The following is a 13,619-nucleotide window of genomic DNA, read 5'->3' as shown; positions in this document are numbered from 1 at the left end:
TATCGCCATTCGACGGCCAACACCGCGGTTCCTGGTGTGTTCGCTGTGCCGTGCGTGTGATCATTGCTTGTACAGCCCTCTCGCAGTGTCCGGAGCAAGTATGGTGGGTCTGACACACCGGTGTCAATGTGTTCTTTTTTCCATTTCCAGAAGTGTATAAGAGAGCAACAGTCGGGTACAGTTGTTAGATTGGTCACTGCTGCTGCAATGGCAGGTTATCAAGATTTAAGGGAGTTTGAACGTGGTGTTGTGGTCAGCGCACGAGCAATGGGGCACAAAATCTCCGAGGTAGCAACGAAGTGGGGATTTCCCTGCACAACCATTTCACGAGTGTACTGTAAATATGAGGAATTTGGTGCAACGTCAAATCTCCAGCATCCCTGTGACTGGAAAAAGATCCCGCAAAAACAGGACCCATGAAGACTGAAGAGAATCATTCAATGCGATGGAAGTGCAACCCTTCCACAGATTGCTGCATATTTCAATGCTGGACCATCAACAAGAGTCAGTGTGTGAACCATTCACCAAAACTTCATTTATATGGGCTTTCGGAGCCGAAGCCCCACTCATGTACACTTTATGACTGCATGGCACAAAGCTTTATGCCTTGCCTGGGCCAGTCAACACCACATTGGACTGTTGATGACTGGAAACAATTTGTCTGGTGAGACGAGTCTTGTTTCAAATCGTATCGAGTGGATGGACGTGTACTGGTATGGAGACAACCTCATGAATCCATGGACTCTGCATATCAGAAGGGAACAGTTCAAGCTGGTAGAAGCTTTGTAATGATGTGGGGCGTGTGCAGTTGGAGTGATATGGGACTGCTAAAACATCTAGATACCACTCTGACAGGTGACATGTACGTAAGCATCCTTTCTGATCACCTGCATCCATTCATGGCCATTGTGCGTTGGGTAAGTCCAGCAGGACAATGCAACACCCCACACGTCCAGAATTGCTACAGAATGGCTCCAGGAACACTTGTCTGAGTTTAAACATTTCCGCTGGCCACCAAACTTCCCAGACATGAACATTATTGAGCGTATCTTGGATGCCTTGCAATGTGCTGTTCAGAAGAGATCTCCACTCCGTCGTACTCTTACGAATTTATGGCCAGCACTGCAGGATTCATGGTACCAGTTCCTTCCAGCACTACTTCAGACATTAATCGAGGCCATGCTACAATGCGTTGTGGCACTTATGTGTGCTCACAGAGGCTGTATACGATACTAGGCAGGTATACAGTTTCTTTGGCTCTTCAGTGTGCAAACACTATTTCAAGAATCTTCCAGAAATGATACACACTAAACAACTAATAACTGCTGATGGCTGGTTTGGAAATGGCGACCCACAGCACACCAGCCAGCAATGCTAACTGTTACAACAGTCTGTATACATCATAGCTCGCGGCATTGCTCCCTTCCTTGTAGAAACAGCAACCTGCTGTTCCACTATTTCTCATTTTAGACAACTACAGCACCCTGGATCCAGATCTTTTCAGTAGTCGTCTGTATGGTGACAGTGGCAGAATCTCCCGTTCTTGTCATGTTGTTACATCCTCTTCAATGTGATGAACATCAAAGATAGCCTCTCCCATCGATACTTTGCGATCATCAAGTGGGTCTTCAGTTTCCTTGAACCTCCCACCGCTAATCTGCTCCTGTGGGCTCTAGTAGGGCTTCATGCAGAGGACGTTGACGACGTCGTTGCACTTTTTTTTCTTGATGAAGGATCATGATACTTGGCATCATAGATGACATCCGACAAGTGACAAAGGATATGATAAAACTCAAACTAGTGCTCTAGTAACTTTTCTGATAGTACATCTTACCGTGCAGGTGTAAAAATACATACCAAGTCTCCCAGGTGTATTTCACTGGCCAGCGTTTGACATTATACTGCTCGCGGTCTTTCTCCTGGGTGTCCAGGTCTTGCAGGCGATCCAGCTGCCTTGTCTTTGGTCTTTGTGATGATGTATTTCATGTAGTCATCGTCTGAGTATCTTACAGTTGAAATAAGAACAGTGCATCCATTGTCGTTTCAATCTCATGACTATGCACCAGAAATAATTATGTGCAGCCTTTGGTATCTTGCTTCTCGGTGTTGTATGCGAATGTCACGTGGGGCATTGCTGTTTCCAAAACTATCTGTTTGGCATCAACGTAGATAGAAAGCATATCTGTTCTGCCAACGTCCTATTCAAGCGTCCTTTGAAGCCATTTGTCCATGGATGGTAGGCAGTTATGATTCTGTGGGTGATGATACAACTTGAAGTGATGTCTGATACTAGTTTCGACTGGAAAACTTATCCACGTTCAGAGATCATCAGAGGGGTGCTTCATGTTTCAAAATCATGTCTCGTAGAAGGAAATTTGCAATTTCCAGAGCTTCATTAGTCGACACATCTTTTGTAACAGATTAGCAGGTGAGGTGATCATTGTAGATTGTTATTCATCGAATCCCATTTGTTGACTTTGGGTATCTTCCCAAGAGGTTCAAATGGCTCTGAGCACTACGGGACTTAACAGCTGAGATCATCAGTGTCCTAGAACTTAGAACTACTTAAACCCAACTAACCTAAGGACATCACACACATCCATGGCTGAGGCAGGATGCAAACCTGCGACTGTAGCGGTCGCGCGGCTCCAGACTAAAGCGCCTAGAACCGCTCGGCCACAGCGGACGGCATGACAAGTGTCAGGTCATGGTATTTATAGGCAATTTTGCCTCAGTGCGGCATCTCCACTTTCTCCTGGATTATCCATTGTTCAACCAGTGACACTATATGACTGCTGGCTAATTGGCAGAGGACCTCACCGCCCCCAAAGTTCATGTGATGTCTTGTCATGGGTCACTATGTCTTTCTTTGCTCCACTCTGCATCTGAAAGATTCTGAGCCGGCCGAAGTGGCCATGCGGTTCTGGGCGCTACAGTCTGGAGCCGAGCGACCGCTACGGTCGCAGGTTCGAATCCTGCCTCGGGCATGGATGGGTGTGATGTCCTTAGGTTAGTTATGTTTAATTAGTTCTAAGTTCTAGACGACTGATGACCTCAGAAGTTAAGTCGCATAGTGCTCAGAGCCATTTTTGAAAGCTTCTGAATTTTTTATCCTGTTCTGTGAAGGTAAAACACTGTTTCTGATCAGTCAAACTGGCTGTAATGCAGAGAACGGTGGAACCACAGTTGGTTCTTGAGGTTGATTATGGCAGAGTTCACGAGCCAATGGGTAACCAAAAAACGTCTAGAATGTAGCAAAGTCTTCGTAAGCATATACAACAGTCCTGGAAGTAATCCTATTCACAAAGGTTGTAAAGCAATGTCAAAACTCTGCTTTTCAATGGCGTATAACGAAATGCTTGAAAAACTATCAAGAGATTGACTGATAAGTGTCAGGCCACGGTATTGACAGGCAGTCTCGCCTTAGTGGATGGCTCCATGTGACATACTCGTCGCGGCTCTACCTCACATGGGAGCAAATTGCAGCTGACATATGTAACCCACTTATGTCTGACCTGTTCTCAACGTCGATACTTAGGCCGGGCAGGGAATCGATAATCACTGTCAGATACTAAATCCTTCCCCCTTCAACTGGCACATTGGGCCTGGCATGACATGGTCTGTGGTGACTTTATCGAGGAAGGGGAGAGATAGATGCCAGAATCCCTCCCCCCCCCCCCCCCCAAATGCTTCCACAGAAGGTCAGCAATGTGATCAGCTGAGTCGGATGCTGGTATAGGCAATGGGACCAATAACTAATCAACGGGTTCTGGGGCGCAACTTGGTCCTGCCAGCAAAGGAGTTGGTGCCAGCCATGTGGGAAATGGGTACAAAGATTCGGTTTTTATGGGGCCCTGAGTCTGAAAACACTGAAAGTGGCCAAGAGGTGTGGGAGGAGGAGACTGGCCCCATCATTGGCAACTGTCAACCCTGTGTCAACGCCAAACACAAGGGCAGAGGTGGTAGTGCTAGCAGGCCAGCTTACGGGCAGGCACGCACCAAGTGCTATGGCATAAATCTCGTCCAGTCGGCAGCTGAGGGGAAGGGGGCAGGGAGTGATGTGACTCATTGCAGACAGAAGTGGTTTCAATACCTGACTGGATACTTCTGGCTCGCTGCAAAATCAGACATCTGCCGCCCCCTATTACTGAGGATGACACTTGGGGTTCTAGCCAAAATTATGAACCGATACATGAGAGACTTTATGGTAGTAAGGTTGTGTGCACAAGCAGTCTACTCACTGAGATGGGCACAGCAGGTCGAAGAGTGTGTGGGATGTGGGCATGTGTACAATTTTGGCTGACCTATGTCATTTTACAGGGATGGTGAGGAAGCTGATGAGTGCTTTCTTGAAGTTGACTGTCATCGTCATCCTTCACGTCTGTGTGTTGAAGATCTTGACCATCTGTTTTGCTTCCAAACTGCATGGAAAGGGGTAGTGGCCAGGTGCGTAGTATCATTGCGTTTACAAATATCCTGAAATGCAGATGCTGTGAATTGAGAGTCATTGTCGAAAAACAGGGTGGAAGGCACTTCCTGAATTGGAAGTATGATTGACAGGGCATGAATAGTAGCTGCTATTGTAGTGGTAGTCATGCGTACCACATAAGGAAAGTTACAGAGAGCATTGACAAGTAGCAACCACATTGCTCCATAGAATGGTCTGGCGATATCAATATGCACTCTTCACCAAGGGTGGTCCGGACATGGCCAAGGGTTGAAAACTGTCCTGAGGGTGACTGTTATAGACACAGGTCTAGTAGTTCTGGTTGATGTGTTTTGCGGCGGCGTCAACATCAGGCCAATATACATGACGCCGCACTGTTGCTTTCATTCTGCACATTCCCCAATATGCAGTGCGGAGGAACTTCTGTGTGTAGGGATGGAACATGGGAGGAACTACCACCAGGCATTCAGAATTGTCCATAGCTAACTAAATGATGTCCTCAGTGACGTTAAGCCTGTGCTGTAAGGAAAAATAGGTGCACCATTCCGAATCAGCGTCACAAGACAAGTGCTCGAATCATTTTGTCACTATTCATATCATTTCATCAGACTGATTTCACCCCGTTGATTCCAGTCATTTCATTTTAGCGTATTTAAATTCAGTTAGCCATACAGTTCTCATTAAACATTTGTCCCTTATGGGAACTAGCCTGCAGTTGGTGTACTAGTTGTAAATTGTAGCCGGCCGGAGTGGCCGAGCGGTTCTAGGCGCTTCAGTCTGGAATCGCGCTACCGCTACGGTCGCAGGTTCGAATCCTGCCTCGGGCATGGATGTGTGTGATGTCCTTAGGTTAGTTAGGTTTAAGTAGTTCTAAGTTCTAGGGGACTGATGACCTCAGAAGTTAAGTCTCATAGTGGTCAGAGCCATTTTTTTTTCTCTTCTTCGCTATTGATGTTGGTAAGAAAAGATAGCTCTGATTTCTACAGGCCGCTCTGGAAACTTTCAAACACATTTTCTTCAGTTACATTTGACCGACAAATTCAGGTGCATCCTCTGTCGCGGAATTGTTCGTGCCTGCCATCCGAATGACGTCCCAGGAGGAGGAGGTCATCTAAATTGCAGTTTAAACAATCTCTGAATAACAGCTCCACCATCTTTCCATGCACATTTATGCACCAAGGATCTATAAAATCTTACGGAAATGCCGAGAAATTCTCAAAAAACAGTACAAGCTTTCCATTAGCTGGCTACGAAATCAAATGTGAACGATGAAATTTGAAACTTTCTCTTGTGATGTGATTGTAAGCTCATTTATTTATATTCATTTTTAGTGAAAACATATCCTCATTAATTCTTTCAATAATTTGTAATCGCCCGATGCTATGGTAACTCCAAAATGAGGACATTTTCAATATTGACGATAACAATTGCCCTCACTAGTAGCAATCGCCCAATTGCATTTCGAACCGTCAAGAATTCATCTCTGGTCAAAAGCATCCGGACACCCTATCTGATGCGGAATTTAAAGCTAGAAGTCACGAGAGGTGGACACTCCAGAATAAAAGGAGGCAGGCAATATTCTGTCGTAAGTGGGAAAGTATTAATACCAGAACCGGTCGATCAGGAGAGCTCACTGATTTCGAACGTGGACTAGTCATTGAATAGCACCTGAATACAGGGACATTTCGATCCTTCTAAGCTGCCCCAGTCGACTGTTGATGACATGATTGTAAAGCGGAAACACAAAGGAACAACAATAGCTATTCAAGAACAAGCAGATCTCATGTACTGGCGAACAGGGACCGTCGAACATTGTGGAGAGTAGCTGTAAAAAAATCTCATGAAATCAGCGTAAGGAAGCATTCATGCGTTCCAAATTGTTATGAGCAGTCGGGACAGCTCAATGACTAAGCGAATAGAGTCAAAAAATGTGGTACATGTTCAAGAAACTCCTCATAGGCCACATTTCTGACATCTGAGGTAGTGTAAAGTGTGACATTACTTGACAGTGGATGTCTGGAAACGACTGATTTAGAGTGACGAATCAGGCTATACCCTGTGGCAGTCCGATGGAAGGTTTTGGGTTTGGCGAATGTCTGGAGAACGTTACGTGTGATCAGGTATAGCGCCAATAGTGAAGTATGGAGGAGCTGATATTACGGTTGTTTTCATGGTTAAGGTATTGTCCCCTTATTGCGCTAAAGGAAACACTAAATTCGAAAGGATATCGACACATTTTAGAACAATGTGTACTGTGTACAGTAGAGAAACAGTTCAGAGACGATGATTATTTGTATCAACACGACTATGCATTCTGTCGCAAAGCAGCATCTGTGAGCCAATAATCTATGGACAATGACTTTTCTGAAATGGACTAACCTGCCGAGAGTGGTGACCTAAACCAATGGATCACCATTGGGATGAATTATAACGTCGAATTCGCCCCAGTCCCCACCATCAAGCCGGCCGCGGTGGTCTAGCGGTTCTAGGCGCGCAGTCCGTAACCGCGGGACTGCTACGGTCGCAGGTTCGAATCCTGCCTCGGGGATGGATGTGTGTGATGTCCTTAGGTTAGTTAGGTTTAAGTAGTTCTAAGTTCTAGGGGACTGATGACCACAGATGTTAAGTCCCATAATGCTCAGAGCCATTTGAACCATTTGTGAATCCACCATCAAACATCACTACATTCTCTGGCTTCGGCTTTTGACTAATAATGGGCTGCCATTCCTCCACAGACATTAAGATACGTCATTGGAAGGGTTCCCAGCAGAGTTCGAGCCGTCGTGACTGTGAAGGGCGGACGCAGGACATATCCTTTATTAATGTCCACTAATAGGTGTCGAGATCTTTTGATCAGATGGTGTATGTGCTTCACTACTGAATACAAATACTGTGCCCGTGGTTCTGCAGTGGTATGGTGGGGATAGTAGTGTTGCGTGTCCGTTGTAGCTTTTAGGTGTGTTATTGTCTAGTTCTTGTGTAAGCTGAACCGGCCAGAGTGGCCGAGCGGTTCTAGGCGCTACAGTCTGGAACCGCGCGACCTCTACGGTCGCAGGTTCGAATCCTGCCTCGGGCATGGATGTGTGTGATGTCCTTAGGTTAGTTAGGTTTAAGTAGTTCTAAGTGACTGATGACCTCAGAAGTTAAGTCCCATAAGTCCCATAGTGCTCAGAGCCATTTTTTTTTTTTTTTTAAGCTGAGTGTAGTAGTGTTTTCCTGCTTCGGAGTGTCCACATCGTGACACCGTACGTAATTTAACTCGCAAATTCCAGACAACAGGTTCAGTTCATGATGCACCACGAATTGGTAGATCTACAACTTTATCCGAACGGAGTCCACCCCCGGTAGCTGAACGGTCAGCGCGAAAGACTGTCAATTTTAAGGGTCCGGGTTCGATTCCCAACTGGGTCGGAGATTTTCTCCGCTCGGGGCCTGGGTGTTGGCGTTGTCCGCATCATCATCATTTCATCCCCATCGACGCGCAAGTCGCAGAAGTGACGTCAAATCGAAATACTTGCACCAGGCGAACGGTCTACCCGACGGTAGGTCCTAGTCACGCGACATTTACATCTTTACCGAACGGAAACTTGACGACATTTCGGCCATCATGTTGCGGAGTCCAATAAAATCAGTGAGGAGATTATTGCAAGAGACTAAAGTGTCTCCTGCGACAGCACATACTGCCATAACCAAAGAACTGGGGATGTATCCTTATAAAATTACTGTTGTGCAACAGTTACATTGTATTGACCATGCGAAACGAATAACGAATTGTGAATGGTTTCAGCGATTTGTTAACCAACATGGAGCTGGTGTTTTAGATCGAAACTCTTTAACTGATGAAGCTTGGTTTCGCCTGTCTGGCTACATTAATTCCCAAAATTCACGAATCTGGTCATCTCTTCATGCATAGAAAATTGGAATGTGGACGCCATAACGCGAGCCCGAATTATAGGGCGGATCAGTTACTAATGTCACTTCCAATCTCTTCCCCGATACTTAATCCATTTATTGCCCTGCTGAATGAAAATGAAACCATTAATTTTTCCAAGAAGACGATACTACTGCTCATGTGGCACACCATCCCCTACGACTTGTAGATGAAATCGTTGGAGACAAGAGTAATTACGAAAGGTCTCTGGCTCCTGCGCTCACCGGATCTGCCTCCTCCCGGCCATTTACTTCGGGGTGCAGCTAAAACATTTGTGCATCAAACTAACCCAGAGACAATAGATGAACTGAAGACATTGATAATTGATTATCTGCACTCGATTACGCGTGAAATATTGGGAAAGGTGTTCGCAAATAAAAGTAAACGTGTTGAACTATGCCTTCAAGAAACGGGAAAACATTTCCAGCAGCTGCTGTGATATTGGTGAGTACAGTGTATATGATTAATCAATTTCATTGTTTTAATTGTAATAATGTTGAACTCGATCTTCCAACATAACTGCAGACACTGGCAGTGAATCCAGGCTCGTAGCTTATGCAGCGACGTGAATGTGCTGCCAACCTTACACCCCCCGCAAGGCGAGATACGCAGAGCTCGCCGCTGCGGAGAGACATTGCGTACGCACTGTTTAGGCAACGAGGTATTCAAGTTAACTGCAGATATACAGATTAAGAGGTAGCTTGCAGCAAGCATAGTGAAAATGTATTAGAAAAATACACTCCTGGAAATTGAAATAAGAACACCGTGAATTCATTGTCCCAGGAAGGGGAAACTTTATTGACACATTCCTGGGGTCAGATACATCACATGATCACACTGACAGAACCACAGGCACATAGACACAGGCAACAGAGCATGCACAATGTCGGCACTAGTACAGTGTATATCCACCTTTCGCAGCAATGCAGGCTGCTTTTCTCCCATGGAGACGATCGTAGAGATGCTGGATGTAGTCCTGTGGAACGGCTTGCCATGCCATTTCCACCTGGCGCCTCAGTTGGACCAGCGTTCGTGCTGGACGTGCAGACCGCGTGAGACGACGCTTCATCCAGTCCCAAACATGCTCAATGGGGGACAGATCCGGAGATCTTGCTGGCCAGGGTAGTTGACTTACACCTTCTAGAGCACGTTGGGTGGCACGGGATACATGCGGACGTGCATTGTCCTGTTGGAACAGCAAGTTCCCTTGCCGGTCTAGGAATGGTAGAACGATGGGTTCGATGACGGTTTGGATGTACCGTGCACTATTCAGTGTCCCCTCGACGATCACCAGTGGTGTACGGCCAGTGTAGGAGATCGCTCCCCACACCATGATGCCGGGTGTTGGCCCTGTGTGCCTCGGTCGTATGCAGTCCTGATTGTGGCGCTCACCTGCACGGCGCCAAACACGCATACGACCATCATTGGCACCAAGGCAGAAGCGACTCTCATCGCTGAAGACGACACGTCTCCATTCGTCCCTCCATTCACGCCTGTCGCGACACCACTGGAGGCGGGCTGCACGATGTTGGGGCGTGAGCGGAAGACGGCCTAACGGAGTGCTGGACCGTAGCCCAGCTTCATGGAGACGGTTGCGAATGGTCCTCGCCGATACCCCAGGAGCAACAGTGTCCCTAATTTGCTGGGAAGTGGCGGTGCGGTCCCCTACGGCACTGCGTAGGATCCTACGGTCTTGGCGTGCATCCGTGCGTCGCTGCGGTCCGGTCCCAGGTCGACGGGCACGTGCACCTTCCGCCGACCACTGGCGACAACATCGATGTACTGTGGAGACCTCACGCCCCACGTGTTGAGCAATTCGGCGGTACGTCCACCCGGCCTCCCGCATGCCCACTATACGCCCTCGCTCAAAGTCCGTCAACTGCACATACGGTTCACGTCCACGCTGTCGCGGCATGCTACCAGTGTTAAAGACTGCGATGGAGCTCCGTATGCCACGGCAAACTGGCTGACACTGACGGCGGCGGTGCACAAATGCTGCGCAGCTAGCGCCATTCGACGGCCAACACCGCGGTTCCTGGTGTGTCCGCTGTGCCGTGCGTGTGATCATTGCTTGTACGGCCCTCTCGCAGTGTCCGGAGCAAGTATGGTGGGTCTGACACACCGGTGTCAATGTGTTCTTTTTTCCATTTCCAGGAGTGTAATTTAAGACAACTGCAGCGTAACGTGTCTTCCATACATGACATAGTGAGACAACAGGAATACTCCTTAAGTTTTAGCATATTATACAGTGTAGGTAGGTAATATGCCGAATAAAAAACTTAACAACGAACAAGTTGTTCAACTAAATAAGTACCTGAGAGTAACAATAACTCTAAATCGTACTGGTTGCCATGATTCTCGTTCATGCTGTTGCATCAATGTGTACACTAACGACCTCACAGCAACTATACTGTTGGACAATCTGCAGTTGTTTGCTCATGATGGTGTGGTGTACGATAAGGTGTCGAAGTTGAGTGACTGTAGTAAGATACAAGACGACTTAGACAAAATTTCCAGTCGGTGTTCAAATGGTTCAAATGGCTCTGAGCACTATGGGACTCAACATCTGAGGTCATCAGTCCACTAGAACTTAGAACTACTTAAACCTAACTAACCTAAGGACATCACACACATCCATGCCCGAGGCAGGATTCGAACCTGCGATCATAGCGGTCGCGCGGTTCCAGACTGAAGCGCCCAGAACCGCTCGTCCAGTCGGTGTGATGAATGGCAGCTAGACATAAGTGATTGGCATGCTAAGGCGCATTCCAGTATTTGTCCTACACGTTTACGAACATTAAGACAGACTAAACCAGAATCTTCCGGTTAAAGTAGGTACCGTAGACTTGTGTGCAAGTACATACATTCCAGGTAGTCAGGACCAATACTTGGTTACAAAACTATGCTCTGTATGTCTATAGTTTTAATTATTTAACCAGAAAATCGATTACAGTGATGTCGACAGATCTACTGTAGACTATTTCTTCGTCATAGTCTATGTTGCACATACGGATGACTCTCCGTTCGTTGTAAGTAAATCACATTTCAAGATCAGTATGGGATACAATACCTTCCCAGAAATATTCTTTTGCTTGTATTAAGGATATAGTAAATACTAGTTACAGTAAACAGTGAATGTAAAGAACACCTATACATCTCTAGAACCTGAATTTCTTGCTGGCAAACATATACAACAAATTATACCTCCCTGATACGTGGAGGAGGCAGTGTATCAAGAAGACTTAGACTATTATCTATTAAAGTTTTTGTATATGTAGTTATAATGGCGTTCTGAAAATTGTCTACCGGGAAGTAAAACGAGCTTATATGTTGATTTCATGCTCATAACGTCTTTTCTGGTTATGACTCTAAAATTAGAATACATAAGTGTTATGTTTTAGCTGGATTCGCACATGCTGTGGAAGACTGTAGTTTTAATGGAGTATTCAGTAATGGCAGGATGCAGTAGCATACCTCAATACTTTACTTAGACAAAGGAAACCAGGAATGATAACACTAGCTAGTCAACACCCATTTTGCATCTGGGATGTGATACATCAACTAGTATTTATTTTGGTGTATAGAATCCGAATATACCTTTCAAAATGTTCTAGCACGTATAATTTTTGAGTTTTTAAGGGTTTTTTATTTTTCGTATTCAGTATTTCGCTTTTTGCTGTTCTTCTGTTTTGATGTTAAATAGTTTGTTTTTGATTTGCAGAGGAGAGCTAGAAAATTTACAAATCGTCAGTAAATGGTTGGTGTGGTAATACAGTGGTGTGAAAGAGATCCTCAGTAGGTGTTTCCTGTGAAAGATAGTGCAAATTTTTGTGTTTAAAACTTACATTAAGAAAAATGGCAACTAGTAAATCTCGTTGTTGTCTAAACCACCCCGACAACTTTCGTGATGTGTGTGTGAAATTCACTCCAAAAGCTCAAAGAAAACCTATCACTGATTTGGTTAAGAAGATATATAAATTGTATTTTGATTGTCCTGTTGGTGATCAACATAAAAATTTTGCACCTCATATTGCCTGCGTAACCTGTACTACAATCTTAACCGAGTGGTTAAAAGAAAACGCCGAGCCATGCCATTCGCTGTTGCGATGGTGTGGTGTGTGCGTAATGAGCATTATTCAGACTGTTACTTCTGTCTTACAAATATTTCAGGACATTCAAGTAAAATTAGACATAAAATAAAGTATCGAATGTATCTTGAGTGCATTTGCCTGTGCCCCATGGTGAAGGGTTGCCTGTTCCTGTCTGTAACTTGAAAACCACGGAACACACACCACGTCAAGTGAATCAGAAAGTATTGAACATATAGAAGAGTACTGCCCTCAATATTATGACACTTCGCCTCAGCTCTTTAATCAAAAGGAATTGAACCATTTGGTTCGCGATCTAAGACTTTCGAAACTGAACTCTTGGGGTCGAGACTACAACAAAGAAACCTTCTAGCTCCAGGGACAAAAATTACCTGTTTCAGATCAAGAGGTACTTCCCTCGCTCAGTATTTGGATATGCAGAATTCAATGTGTAGAGATGTCAATGGTCTGATGATACAGCTAGGTTTACAACATAATCCACAGGAGTGGCGACTATTTATTGACTCCAGTGAAACCAGTACTTCTGCATAATAGCAATGCATTTCCATCGGTACCTTTGGCTTACGCAGTAGACATGAAAGAAACTTATGAAACCATGACTTTGCTGCTAGAGGCAATCAAGTATAAGGATCATGAATGGCAGCTTTGCTGTGATTTAAAAGTTATGCACTCCTTACAGATTTCAGGCTGGATTCACGAAATACTGCTGCTTTTTGTGCCTAAGGGACAGCCATGTATCCACTAACCACATACAGTCAAGGAATGGCCTATAAGAAAGTCAAATGTTCCTGGAAACGTAAATGTGAACAATACCCCATTGGTTGAGCCCGATAAACTCATTTTGCCTCCCCTTCATGTCAAGTTGGGCCTTATCAAGAACTCTGTAAAAGCTCTGGATAAATAAGGTGAGGCCTTCAATCACTTAAAAGGAAAATTTCCCAAATTAAGTGAGGCAAAGTTCAAAGAGGGTTTATTTGTTGGACCACAAATAAGAAAATTGCTGAAAGATCCAACTTTTGATACCAAACTCACAGATATCGAATTAGCTGCTTGGTCTTCTTTTAAAGAAATTGTGATGGGCTTTTTGGGTAACAGAAAAGACATAAACTGTGTTACGATTGTGAATGATCTG

Source organism: Schistocerca cancellata, chromosome 4 (genome assembly GCF_023864275.1).
Source record: "Schistocerca cancellata isolate TAMUIC-IGC-003103 chromosome 4, iqSchCanc2.1, whole genome shotgun sequence".
Classification (NCBI taxonomy): domain Eukaryota; kingdom Metazoa; phylum Arthropoda; class Insecta; order Orthoptera; family Acrididae; genus Schistocerca; species Schistocerca cancellata.
This window is presented reverse-complemented; position numbering follows the sequence as displayed.